Below are 13,633 nucleotides of genomic sequence, written 5' to 3'. Positions count from 1 at the left end.
ACTAATTCTTATCAGCAATAAAGTGTCTCAGGATTTTCTTCAGTGAAGCAAGAGTACAGTGCATACATTATCATTGTCTTCTCAGTTATGTTAAATAATATTAGCCATTATAACCGGCCCAGTTTCACTTGCTACTTCAATATTTGTTTAAGAAAGGACTGTAAAATGAAGACATTAACCTGTTCAGTGCCACCCTTGAGTAAACTCAGGTCAATAGACAATAGACAATAGACAATAGGTGCAGGAGTAGGCCAATCGGCCCTTTGAGCCAGCACCGCCATTCAATGTGATCATGGCTGATCATCCTCAGTCAGTATCCCATTCCTGCCTTCTCCCCATATCCCCTGACTCCGCTATCTTTAAGAGCCCTATCTAGCTCTAGGGTCAAGGGCCAATAGTGGGGGGAAAAAAGCTTTGCAGCGAACAGGTTAAGGAGCATTTCCTCCACTGATAAGCCCCGTAGTCTTGCATGCTCAGATGGTATAATGGGAAATCATATATGAACATACTATTGCCCAACTATTAAAGTGAACAGAAAAGAAACATGGATCTTCTCATCATCATTCTAGTGAGAGAAACCAACTGTCTGAAGACCGATGCCGGATTGTCCGTCTGCATGGGAACCAACAAAGTGGGCGAGTGAGATAGTGGAGCTGACATTCCAGGGTGAGTCCAAGCTCTGGAGAATAGTGCTGCAAGGAACTGCAGTTGCTGGAATCTTGAGCAAAAGAACAAAATGCTGGAGTAACTCAGGCAACATCTGTAGAGGGAATGGATAGGTGATGTTTCGGATCGGGCCCCTTCTTCAGTCTAAAGAGGAGGTCCCGACCCGTAATGTTGCCAATCCATTATCTCCATTGATGCTGCCTGAGTTGCTGAGTTACTGCAATGTTTTGTGTTTTGCTCCAGGGAATAGTGATGGATATAGTTCATTGCACATGGTAAATGGGGGTACGATGATAGTGCGGAGGTTAAATCACTGGACCAGTAATCCGGAGATGAGAACAATCTGTAGATCTGCGTTCAAATACTATGAAAGCAGGTGTGGAATTTAAGTTGAGTAAGTAACAGGTTATTCCAAGTCTTTTCTTATTGTTCTTCCCAGTTGGCACACAGAGCACAAATGAGGACATTCTACACTAATTCTCCTATGCCAATATTTGGAATGGTATTTACAAGGTCTATGTGTCATGCCAAAAGTATTTTTCATAAACATTATAAACATGGGTCAGACAAATCAAGGAATTTATTAGATCTAGTATTTGCTTACAATATAAATTTGATATTCAATATGTCATGTGCCTGGCGTTATGTTTCAACTTTCTTAATGGAAATTCATCTGTTTTAAAGAAATTGTTTGTGCAAAGACCGCCTCTTTATTGTAAACTTTGTTTTATGGAAATATTATTTCATAAGTAAATGCATTCTGAAATCAAGTTTGCTGCTGGCAGACACTTGCTGTTTGGGCATTTTATTTTTTGATATCTATATTACTAAAAGTCTGTTCTTGACCGGTTTTGGCCATCTGTGCTGCGATTTCCGAGAGAACGCCGACACCTACAGCCGTCATTTTTGGCCACCTTGCTCAGAGCCCCCCTCCGCCACATGTGTGCCGAGGATTTTTCCCATCGATTAAAAATGACAGAGATATTCATGTTTTTACGAAATTCCCCATTCTCTCTGCTGCCCCCGCTGGCGGCAGGGGGGAGGGACTATAAAACCAGGAAGTGGTGTGCCACACAGTCTCTTCAAGATGGAGGAAGGCAGAGGGTCACGTTTCTCTGAGCTGTGAATAACACTGAACACATGTCTACTCAAATGTAAGTGCCCTTAGTGGTTCTAAAATGCTTGCAGAATGTGTCTATTGGTTCTACAGCTTGCAAAAAGTGTCTCTATTGGTTCTAAATCTTGCAAAAAATGTCTATAGGTTCTAAAGCTTGCAAAAAATGTCTATTGGTTCTAAAGCTTGCAAAAAATGTCTATTGGTTCTAAAGCTTGCAAAAAATGTCTATTGGTTCTAAGGCTTGCAAAAAAATGTCTATTGTTTCTAAAGCTTGCAAAAAAATGTTTATTGGTTCTAAAGCTTGCAAAAAAAATGTCTATTGGTTCTAAAGCTTGCATAAAAATGTCTATTGGTTCTAAAGCTTCCAAAAAATGTCTATTGGTTCTAAAGCTTGCAAAAAGTGTCTCTATTGGTGCTAAAGCTTGCAAAAAAGTGGCTCTATTGGTGCTAAAGCTTGCAAAAAAGTGGCTATATTGGTTCTAAAGCTTGCAAAAAATGTCTCTATTGGTTCTAAAATGGTTCATACTAGCGCCCCTCTCCCACTCTCCCTCCCACCTCCCCCCTGGTTGGCTTGGGTGTGTCTTGAAATTGAAAGGCACTACTTACTGCAAATGATGGCATGAAGTTGAAAGGCACTACTTACTGCAAATGGTGTCTTGGGAGCTTTGGCTTGAAGTTGAAAGTCACTACTTACTGCAAATGGTGGCTTGGTTGCTTTGGCTTGAAGTTGAAAGGCACTACTTACTGCAAATGGTGGCTTGGGTGTGGCTTGAAGTTGAAAGACACCACTTACTGCAAATGATGGCATGAAGTGGAAAGGCACTACTTACTGCAAATGGTGGCTTGGGTGCTTTGACTTGCAGTTGAAAGGCAATACTTACTGCAAATGGTGGCTTGGGTGCAATGGCTTGAAGTTGAAAGGCATTACTTACTGCAAATGGTGGCTTGGGTGCTCTGGCTTGAAGTTGAAAGCACTACTTACTGCAAATGGTGGCTTGGTTGCTTTGGCTTGAAGTTGAAAGGCATTACTTACTGCAAATGGTGGCTTGGGTGCTCTGGCTTGAAGTTGAAAGCACTACTTACTGCAAATGGTGGCTTGGTTGCTTTGGCTTGAAGTTGAAAGGCACTACTTACTGCAAATGGTGGCTTGGGTGTGGCTTGGGTGTGGCTTGAAGTTGAAAGGCACTACTTACTGCAAATGGGGGATGTGGGTGCATTGGCTTGAAGTTGAAAGGCACTACTTACTGCAAATGGTGGCTTGGGTGTGGCTTTGTGAGATATATTGTTTGTGCTCACAATCACTACTCGGAGACTAAATCGTGGAAACAAGAAATGCTTTATTTGCGAGTCTGCAGAATCGGGTGCCTCTCCAAGTTCAGACACACCGAGCAAAGGAAAAACGTCTTGTTTTATACAATTCAGTATACAGTCTTTATTGATCGGACGCCTCCCCTTCTGACCCCTTCCAATCAGGGTACCGAGGTTCACAATCTTCCAACCCTCTCCTCCGTGCGTCATCAATCATTCCCTCTCCTCCCACATCATACATCGCATGTACATTTAAATTAGGTTCTTTGTCATGAGGGGCGTAAAGTTATTATTCATTTAACTTATTAAGCATGCGCAGTATCTGTGCCCTAACCTAATTAATTGCCTTTGACCTAAAGAATAGCTTCTGTGTTGTCAGCTACATTCCTTACCTCATCTTGTTATTCTATAATGTTATCAACAGCTCTGAAGGTCTGACTGTTTGTTCGAATCACAAGGTTGGTGTTTCCAGTTACTCGGCCCATCATAAGGTCGGTGACTACAACCTTTCGGCCCCTCACAATGGTGGTGGTTTAATCATCTTATCCCTCACAATCCTCCCTTTTTCTTTTGCTACGCATCCTGTATTAAACCCCATTCCTAGACTTCCTGCTGTTCCAAACCTAATAACATTATTTTTATCTCTCTTTCCTCTGGGTCCTCTCTCGGCCTCATTATCATTATCTTCTGGACGCCCCCTTTCTCCCCCATGGGGACTACAACTGCCTGCATTTGGCTTATACTTCTAGTTATAAGAACCCTGAGACATGGTATACAACAGGGGATAATGATCAATGCAGCTAATGCCCATAAAATCACCAGTCCCACCGCTTTCCACCAGGCTCCTCCTAAGATGTAATCCCACCATCCTGCTCCCATGATTGTGTTCCATCTCTGTACCGGGACATGTGTTATTTTTCTGATTCCTTCTGATATATCCATTACTGCTTACCCGTTGTCATCTATGTTTAGGCAGCAATTAGAGAGGTTGAATTTTCCGCATACTCCTCCCTCTTCGGCTAGTAAGTAGTCTAAGGCCAAACGGTCTTGGTATATCGCTGTTCTCATCTGTGTCTGCTGCTTCGCCAACATCTCTAGTGCAGATGCAGTCTGGTTAGTAATTACTTCCAGCACTGCCTGTAGTCTTATGATCCGATTTAACATATACACTGGGGTCCGGTAGCCCCAGGATCCGTCCTGTGCCCAAGTGGCTGGTCCATAATATGAGATGATTCTTGCAGGTGGCCACTCATCATTTTCCCATTTTCCGATGTCCATTCCTCTCTTCGTTCGGTGTAGATCGTCAAAGATGGGTGTGCCTAGCGACCGCCCCTCCTCAGTGGTCAACAGAAAAAACCCTGGTTGTACCAGTCCAATTAAACAAGTCCCACTCCATTTTTCTGGCAATACCGAGTATGCCTTGTGTCCGCATATCCATAGCAGTCCTTCAGGGGCAGGTCCACTAGAGGTAACATTGTTCCATATGTCCTGCAACACTGGGATTCCCTGGTAAGGGTTGTTCCCGGTGCAATTCCATAATCCAGTCGATTCGCTTCCATCAGTCTTCATCCAGATAGCACAGTTTCCTTCATCCTTTACAGTGGGATACCATTGAGGTTCCTCTGGCCACCACACTCGGGATTGATTTGGCCACTGGGTGATGATGCGCTGGCAGGGGCTGCTGCCTACTAGGATGGCATCCTTTGCCCAGGGCCTGGCGATACACTCAGTTCCAACCGGGGTGTGTGTCAGGACCCATTCCTGGGGACTTCGATCTCTTCCCACCGTCAAATTCCACTTTATCAGGTCCCATACCTCAATGATAGATCCTCTCCATGGCCACCGTGAGCTCATCAGCGGTCCTCCACAAACCCAACAATTAGTCACATTCAGGGATCTGGCTATCCGGAGGGCCAAGTCCACAAACAGGTTTCTCCCCACTTCGGGGATCTCAATCTGCTGCTTTATTTCATCATACATAGTCTGGTGCAGTTGAGTAGAAGGCTGGGAAGGTGGGGGAGGTTTGTTGACTACTGCTTCTGCTAACTTCCCTATCACTACCTCCTTAATTCTGTCTAATGTTTCATCACTGGCTCGGGAAGGGATGTCTAACTGTCCTCCCTTGGTCATGCAGACCCATTTCTCCCCTTTTGGGCAGGTAATGTGCCCAACACTTCCTACACATCCCTTATTTTCTACTACATAATACCCCCTCCCTCCGTCCTGACAAACAGCTCTAGTCCTTAGGTCGTAGCAAACATCACTTACATGGGAATGATAGGTAAATGCTCTGGTTGTTCGCCCTCCATATCTGATAGGATGGTAGCACTTATCACAGTTATTAACACTTCTTATAATGGTTACATATATAGTTAGTAATACTACAACTGCTCCTTTCATGCTGTTAGTTTCATACACTTATTTCTTACTGAAAGTTAATGCCAGGGGCTTATTCCCTGGTTTTACCGTCCACTGATCGTCTTTCTCAGGAACTGACGGCGGGTCAACAGGTCCTTTAACCCGGGTCGCATGTGTCCACCCTTTTTCTTTTGTTCGTACTGCTGTCTCCGTTGTCAGCAATGCCAGGTATGGGCCAGTCCACCAGGGCTGCAGTTTCTCCTCCTTCCAACTTTTAATCAGTACCCAGTCACCGCCTTTATAACGTGTATTGGAAAGTCGAGTGGTGGACTTTGTGCCAACAGTCCTTTTATTTTTAATTCTGCAAGGGAACGAGACACTGCCAGTAAATAGTTCCTCAGGAACACATCGCTGCCTTCGAAGGTCGGCGTGCCCTCTACCTTTCCAAGATAGGGCAGCCCAAACAACATTTCGTAGGGAGACACCGCAATATCTTTACGGGGTGCCGTTCGTATTCTTAATAATGCAATTGGTAAACTCTTAGTCCAGGGTATTCTGGTTTCCTCCATTAACTTAGTTATCTGTGTTTTAAGGGTTGCATTCATCCTTTCCACTCGCCCAGAACTCTGGGGGTGCCAGGGTGTATGCAATTTCCAATTTATTCCCAAGGTACTGCAAACCAACAGGTGAACCTTAGAGGCAAAATGTGTTCCTCGGTCGGAATCTATGGATTCGATGACCCCGTATCGGGGAATGATTTGTTCTAATAATATCCGGGTTACTGCCTGAGCGGTGGCATTTATCGTGGGAAATGCTTCCACCCACCTGGTGAAATGGTCTACAACTACTAGGAGGTACTTCCACCTTTGTATTCTTGGAAGTTCTGTAAAATCTACCTGTATTCTCTGGAAGGGTCTTATAGCCAATTGTTGTCCTCCACCAGGGACAGCTCTCATTACCTTCTTGTTAACCCTCTGACATAACACACAACCGGAGACTGTCTGCTTACCCAAAGTATAGATACCTCGGCAAGCGTAGGTCCGTAGTAGTGTGTCACACAGGGCCTGCGCTCCCCAATGTGACTGGGAGTGCAGTTGTGTCATCAAATCCCGAGTTAATCCTTTGGTTAACATTTGTTTCCCATCCGGTGTCCACCACCTCCCGTCAGTGGAACGCCGAGCCCCTAACTCATTCATTTTATCCTCCTCCTCCTGTGAGAATACAGGTATCTTTCCTACTCCTTCCCTTAATGGTATTAAAGACAACATCCTCACTGTTCCTTCTGTCGCTGCCTTTTTGGCGGCTCCGTCTGCCGCTTCATTTCCCCTTGCTTCTAATGAGTTCCCCTTTTGGTGTCCCGCCACATGGACCACCGCTATCCTTTCTGGCAAATGTAATGCTTCCAGCACCTTCTCAATGAATTGCTCATGTGCCAACTCCTTTCCTCTTGCTGTAATCATCCCCCTTTCTTTCCATATTCTCCCAAACGTGTGCACTACTCCAAATGCATATTTGGAGTCGGTGTACACCATTCCTTCCTTCCCCTCCAACAATTCTAACGCCCGTATTAAGGCATACAATTCACATGACTGAGCCGACCAACTACCTGGCAACCTGCCCGCCTCCACTCCTTCAAATCCTTCTCCTCCTATTATGGCATACCCACTATATCTTTTTCCATTTATACAGCGGGAAGAACCGTCTATAAACCACCTTTCTCCCTCTACCAGAGGCTGCTCCTCCAAATCCTCCCTGCTCTTGGTCTGTAGTTCTATAACTTCGCTACAGTAGTGTTCTGGTCTCTGCCCTTCCTGCTCGTCGTCCGCCGAGTATAAAAACTGGGAAGGGTTTAAATTCTTATCGGTCAGAATGGTCAAATCGACTTTTTCCATAAGTATCACTTCGTACTTTAGGATCCTGGAGTCAGTCAACCACCAGTTGGACTTCTGAGTTAGTATTGTCCGGACCGTGTGGGGAGTGGATACTACCAGGTCACCTCCAAATGTCAATTTTCTACTTTCTTCCACTAATATTGCTGTTGCTGCGACCGCTTGAATACATACAGGCCACCCTCGTGATACCGGATCCAAGAGTTTAGAAAGGAATGCGACTGGCTGTCGCTTCCCTCCTCTCTTTTGTGTCAGTACCCCCAACGCAATTCCATTCTCCGCATTAACAAAGAGATGGAATGGTTGATCAATGGACGGGAGGGTGGACTGGGCGGTGATCAGGCTATTCTTTATTTCTCCAAATCTCTGTTCGTCCTCAGAATCCCATTGTACTTTATCAGTCTCCTCACACAATTTATCATACAAGAACTTGACTTGTCGGGTGTAATTGTCTATCCATAATCTACAGTATCCAATTAACCCCAGAAACTTCCTGATTTCTTTTTGTTCCTTGGCATCGGCAGCCCGGTGATCCCAGCTATTCTTTCGGGGTTTATTCTCCTTTTCCCGTCACTAATCAGGTGTCCTAGATATTTAACCTCCTGTTCTACAAATTGTAGTTTATTTTTAGACACTCTCAATCCCTTTTCCCCTAAAAAGTTTAAGAGGGTTATGGTTGCATCCCTTACTGGTTCTTCTTCTCCGCCTGAGAGTAACAAATCATTTACGTACTGCAATAATTGTGTCCCATTGGTCCTGGGAACATCCTCTAATACTTGTTCTAATATTTGCCCGAACAGGTTCGGGGATTCAGTAAATCCCTGAGGGAGCACAGTCCATCGATACTGTTGCTTCCTCAGTGTGTCTGGGTTTTCCCACTCGAATGCAAAAAGGTCTCTACTTTCCTCAGCCAGGGGGCAGCTCCAAAAGGCGTCTTTCAGATCTACCACACTGAACCACCTGTGGTTAGGGTGTATACGTCCCATTATGGTATAAGGATTTGGGACTACCGGGTGTCGAGCCCTAACTACCCTATTCAATTCTCTTAGGTCCTGGACCAGTCGGAACATTCCGTCAGTCTTTCTTACAGGGAGTATTGGCGTGTTGTAGGGGGACATACAACTCTCCAATACTCCATCCTTCAGTAAGTTTTCTATAATTGGCTGCAGCCCTTTCCTTCCTTCCATTGAAATCGGATACTGTCTTACCTGTACTACTTCACTTCCTTCTCGCAAGGCTATCCTCAGAGGTGGTATTCTTAGCCCTCCCCTATTTCCCTCTCTTGCCCACACCTGTGAGACTATTCTTTCTTCATCTTGGGTCGTCAATTTATATAGTTGTACTATAATCTGTCCACCTACGGGAGCTGTGCCCATTCCTAATTGAACTTGTAAGTCCCTTCCCATCAGATTTATTCCTGCCTGGGGCACCAGGATTAAGTCTTCCATGGCCTCTCGATTTTCATATCTTACCATTACTCCTTCTATCTCGGGAGCTTTCATTACCTTTCCCCCTACTCCAGAGATTTTGACTTGCTTTTCCCCTAATCCCATTCCCTCCGGTATCCTGGTTACACTTGATCTTTCCGCCCCTGAGTCTACCATAAATACCGTGTCTTCTCCTTGGGGACCTAATTTTAAGTTTACCAAGGGTTCCCGTGTACGTCCTACACACCCCAAGGAGGGGAACCCCTGACCCCTCTATTCCTCCATCAGTGTGTACGATTGTACTTCATGCCTTATCTTTGGACATTCTCTTTTAAAGTGTCCTTCTTTGTGACAATGATAACACCGGGATGGCCCGGTGTGCCATCCCCCTGATCCTTGTTCTTTATTTCCCGGGGGACCCCAACCTTGGTCCCTCCATTCACCCCTTCCTCTTTCTCTTCTTTGAAAGTTTGGGGTCCCTGGTTCTCGCCCCCCCTCACGGGAGGAGCAGATGCCCTGACCACGGGGGTTCTTTGGGTTGGGTTCCAACGCCACTTATTTCTCAATCCGACAACTCTTCGGATGTCTCAATAAGCCAGACGCACACCTCACCCCCCCCCCCCCCCCCTTCACCCCATCCGTGCAACATCCGCCCCAATGGACTATTAGGCGGAATGTGCGGCTCTTCACCAGTTTGAGCCTTTTCCCCCTGGCCCTTACTTTGCCCGTTCCGGTTACCCATCCCTGTCAGATCTTTTCCCGTCCAACAGAACCCAATCGCCCGAGTAATACTTAATAGTCAATATTCTTACCCGAGTCCTGTGCACAGAAATTGCTCGATTGCTTGATCCCTTTCACCGGATTCCCTCTTGTTTCCAGAGTCTCTTGTCCGAATATCACTCGCTCAAACCGCTGACGGCAAGCAAGGAGATCAGAGACTGCTGAATCAGCAGGGTGCACCTTCCCTTCCTTTCGTGCCTCCGTCAAGTGGCCGGAGTGGCGATCGCGGACGAGCCCCCAACTTGTGAGATATATTGTTTGTGCTCACAATCACTACTCGGAGACTAAATCGTGGAAACAAGAAATGCTTTATTTGCGAGTCTGCAGAATCGGGTGCCTCTCCAAGTTGAGACACACCGAGCAAAGGAAAAACGTCTTGTTTTATACAATTCAGTATACAGTCTTTATTGATCGGACGCCTCCCCTTCTGACCCCTTCCAATCAGGGTACCGAGGTTCACAATCTTCCAACCCTCTCCTCCGTGCGTCACCAATCATTCCCTCTCCTCCCACATCATACATCGCATGTACATTTAAATTAGGTTCTTTGTCATGAGGGGCGTAAAGTTATTATTCATTTAACTTATTAAGCATGCGCAGTATCTGTGCCCTAACCTAATTAATTGCCTTTGACCTAAAGAATAGCTTCTGTGTTGTCAGCTACATTCCTTACCTCATCTTGTTATTCTATAATGTTATCAACAGCTCTGAAGGTCTGACTGTTTGTTCGAATCACAAGGTTGGTGTTTCCAGTTACTCGGCCCATCATAAGGTCGGTGACTACAACCTTTCGGCCCCTCACAATGGTGGTGGTTTAATCATCTTATCCCTCACAGCTTGAAGTTGAAAGGCACTACTTACTGCAAATGGGGGGCGTCGGTGCATTGGCTTGAAGTTGAAAGGCACTACTTACTGCAAATTGTGGCTTGAAGTTGAAAGGCACTACTTACTGCAAATGGTGGCATGAAGTTGAACGGCACTACTTACTGCAAATGGTGGCTTGGGTGCTTTGGCTTGCAGTTGAAAGGCAGTACTTACTGCAAATGGTGGCTTGGGTGCAATGGCTTGAAGTTGAGATGCATTACTTACTGCAAATGGTGGCATGAAGTTGAAAGGCACTACTTACTGCAAATGGTGGCTTGGGTGCTTTGGCTTGAAGTTGAAAGCACTACTTACAGCAAATGGTGGCTTGGGAGCTTTGGTTTGAAGTTGAAAGGCACTACTTAATGCAAATGGTGGCTTGGGAGCTTTGGCTTGAAGTTGAAAGGCATGATTACTGCAAATGGTGGCTTGGGAGCTTTGACTTGATGTTGAAAGGCACTACTTACTGCAAATGATGGCTTGGGTGTGGCTTGAAGTTGAAAGGCACTACTTACTGCTGATGGTGGCTTGGGTGCAATGGCTTGAAGTTAAAATGCATTACTTACGGCAAATGGGGGCGTGGGTGCATTGGCTTGAAGTTTAAAGGCACTACTTACTGCAAATGGGGGCTTGGGTGTGGCTTGAAGTTGAAAGACACCACTTACTGCAAATGGTGGCATGATGTTGAAAGGCACTACTTACTACAAATTGTGGCTTGAAGTTGAAAGGCTCTACTTACTGCAAATGGTGGCATGAGGTTCAAAGGCACTACTTACTGCAAATGGTGGCTTGGGTGCTTTGGCTTGCAGTTGAAAGGCAGTACTTACTGCAAATGGTGGCTTGGGTGCAATGGCTTGAAGTTGAAAGGCATTACTTACTGCAAATGGTGGCATGATGTTGAAAGGCACTACTTACTGCAAATTGTGGCTTGGGTGCTTTGGCTTGAAGTTGAAAGCACTATTTACTGCAAATGGTGGCTTGGTTGCTTTGGCTTGAAGTTGAAAGGCACTACTTACTACAAATGGTGGCTTGGGTGTGGCTTGAAGTTGAAAGGCACTACTTACCGCAAATAGGGGGCGTGGGTGCATTGGCTTGAAGTTGAAAAGCACTACTTATTGCAAATTGTGGCTTGAGGTTGAAAGGCACTACTTATTGCAAATTGTGGCTTGAAGTTGAAAGGCACTACTTACTGCAAATGGTGGCATGAAGTTGAAAGGCGCTACTTACTGCAAATGGTGGCTTGGGTGCTTTGGCTTGCAGTTGAAAGGCAGTACTTACTGCAAATGGTGGCTTGGGTGCAATGGCTTGAAGTTGAAAGGCATTACTTACTGCAAATGGTGGCATGAAGTTGAAAGGCACTACTTACTGCAAATGGTGGCTTGGGTGCAATGTCTTGAAGTTGAAAGGCATTACTTACTGCAAATGGTGGCATGAGGTTGAAAGGCACTACTTACTGCAAATGGTGGCTTGGGTGCTTTGGCTTCAAGTTGAAAGCACTACTTACTGCAAATGGTGCCTTGGGAGCTTTGGTTTGAAGTTGAAAGGCACTACTTACTGCAAATGGTGGCTTGGGAGCTTTGGCTTGAAGTTGAAAGACATGATTACTGCAAATGGTGGCTTGGTTGCTTTGGCTTGAAGTTGAAAGGCACTACTTACTGCAAATTGTGGCTTGAAGTTGAAAGGAACTACTTACTGCAAATGGTGGCATGAAGTTGAACGGCATTCCTTACTGCAAATGGTGGCTTGGGTGCTTTGGCTTGCAGTTGAAAGGCAGTACTTACTGCAAATGGTGGCTTGGGTGCAATGGCTTGAAGTTGAAAGGCATTACTTACTGCAAATGGTAGCATGAAGTTGAAAGGCACTACTTACTGCAAATGGTGGCTTGGGTGCTTTGGCTTGAAGTTGAAAGCACTACTTACAGCAAATGGTGGCTTTGGAGCTTTAGTTTGAAGTTGAAAGGCACTACTTAATGCAAATGGTGGCTTGGGAGCTTTGGCTTGAAGTTGAAAGGCATGATTACTGCAAATGGTGGCTTGGGAGCTTTGACTTGAAGTTGAAAGGCACTACTTACTGCAAATGATGGCTTGGGTGTGGCTTGAAGTTGAAAGGAACTACTTACTGCTGATGGTGGCTTGGGTGCAATGGCTTGAAATTAAAATGCATTACTTACTGCAAATGGGGTCGTGGGTGCATTGGCTTGAAGTTTAAAGGCACTACTTACTGCAAATGGGGGCTTGGGTGTGGCTTGAGGTTGAAAGACACCACTTACTGCAAATGGTGGCATGAAGTTGAAAGGCACTACTTACTGCAAATGGTAGATTGGTTGCTTTGGATTGAAGTTGAAAGGCACTACTTACTGCAAATGGTGGCTTGGGTGTGGCTTGAAGTTGAAAGACGCCACTTACTGCAAATGGTGGCATGAAGTTGAAAGGCACTACTTACTGCAAATTGTGGCTTGAAGTTGAAAGGCACTACTTACTGCAAATGGTGGCATGAGGTTCAAAGGCACTACTTACTGCAAATGGTGGCTTGGGTGCTTTGGCTTGCAGTTGAAAGGCATTACTTACTGCAAATGGTGGCATGAAGTTGAAAGGCACTACTTACTGCAAATGGTGGCTTGGGTGCTTTGGCTTGAAGTTGAAAGCACTACTTACTGCAAATGGTGGCTTGGTTGCTTTGGCTTAAAGTTGAAAGGCACTACTTACTACAAATGGTGGCTTGGGTGTGGCTTGAAGTTGAAAGGCACTACTTACCGCAAATGGGGGGCGTGGGTGCATTGGCTTGAAGTTGAAAGGCACTACTTATTGTAAATTGTGGCTTGGGTGCAATGGCTTGAAGTTGAAAGACATTACTTACTGCAAATGGTGGCATGAAGTTGAAAGGCACTACTTACTGCAAATGGTGGCTTGGGTGCTTTGGCTTCAAGTTGAAAGCATTACTTACTGCAAATGGTGCCTTGGGAGCTTTGGTTTGAAGTTGAAAGGCACTACTTACTGCAAATGGTGGCTTGGGAGCTTTGGCTTGAAGTTGAAATACATGATTACTGCAAATGGTGGCTTGGTTGCTTTGGCTTGAAGTTGAAAGGCACTACTTACTGCAAATGGTGGGTTGGGAGCTTTGGTTTGAAGTTGAAAGGCACTACTTACTGCAAATGGTGGCTTGGGAGCTTTGAAGTTGAAAGGCACTACTTCCTGCAAATGATGGCTTGGGTGTGGCTTGAAGTTGAAA

The sequence above is a fragment of the Amblyraja radiata genome, chromosome 20 (genome assembly GCF_010909765.2).
Source record: "Amblyraja radiata isolate CabotCenter1 chromosome 20, sAmbRad1.1.pri, whole genome shotgun sequence".
Taxonomy (NCBI): Eukaryota; Metazoa; Chordata; class Chondrichthyes; order Rajiformes; family Rajidae; genus Amblyraja; species Amblyraja radiata.
This window is presented reverse-complemented; position numbering follows the sequence as displayed.